This window comes from Piliocolobus tephrosceles, unplaced genomic scaffold (assembly GCF_002776525.5).
Source record: "Piliocolobus tephrosceles isolate RC106 unplaced genomic scaffold, ASM277652v3 unscaffolded_334, whole genome shotgun sequence".
Classification (NCBI taxonomy): Eukaryota; Metazoa; Chordata; class Mammalia; order Primates; family Cercopithecidae; genus Piliocolobus; species Piliocolobus tephrosceles.
The window spans coordinates 251,685-252,891 of record NW_022316976.1 but is presented as its reverse complement, the minus strand read 5'-3'; positions in this window follow the sequence as shown (position 1 = coordinate 252,891).

Below are 1,207 nucleotides of genomic sequence, written 5' to 3'. Positions count from 1 at the left end.
TTGTTAAGACATGGTAATACGAAAAGGTCTTAATATAAAATTGATCCCATAAAAAGGAGATAGGCTGCCCTGTATATGTAATATATTCTGGAAAATCATTTGGGATCAGCAGGACTTAGTCATTATTAAGGACTTTTATTTTTGACCTCCTCTCTAAGCCTTTACCTCTTCAACACTGCTTGGTTTCTATTGGGAAGCAAACTTTCCCTTTCATTCAGTTGACAGCATTTTGGAGTTCTGATCCTCTCTAGGAATAGGGCTCTTACTCAGCCATAGTAGAATAATCTAGAGTACTTAATAATTTTTAATCTTCTTTGAAATGCGTAGATCAACTACTTTAGACTTTATTGGAAATGAATTTGTGAATATCTAATTTTAGCATTTCCAGTGATTTTACTCATATTAATGTTACAAAACCACTAGCTTAGAGGAAGATTGAAATTACCTGTCTTGTGCTCATTACAAATTTTGTAAGAATGGCTCATTAACCTTCTTCCTAAAACCAGCTTTAATAAGAGCAAAATTATTTAATTAATACAAAATATGGCATAGATGGAAGACTGTGCTTTCACCCCTTTTTAACTTGGATGTAATTAATATTTAATTATTTTTGGTTGAAATGCTTAAGGAAAATTGGTCATTTGCAAGAATGTAGCATAAGAAAATTAGTGACTATCATAATTGTCAGAGTTCCCAGATTTTAATATTGTCTCGAGCACTAATTAGCTTTTTCACCATGGGCAACTCACTTAAATTTTCTTATTTAAAAACTCATTTTGATTATAGAATTTATACATAAACACACTATTCTCATCAAAAGCAAAATTCAAATGTTGCATAGGATCCTTGAACAATCACTCTCAATATCAGTCCTATTCCAGAAATAGCCACAGTCATTAATTTGGTTTATATCTATCCAAATATATGTGGATAGGTAGGTACATATACTAATAATGATAAATATAAATATAGAGACAAATGCATACATTATAAAATATACTTTATAGAGAGCATGCTACTGCACATTGTGTCTATAACTTGGTTTTTCTGTTTAATAATAATATATCTTCTAAATTTTTCTATATTAGTTCATTGAAAACACATTATTCTTTTTTTGTATTTATTATACTTTAAGTTCTAGGGTACATGCGCACAACGTGCAGGTTTGTTACATATGTATACATGTGCCATGTTGGTGTGAAAGCGC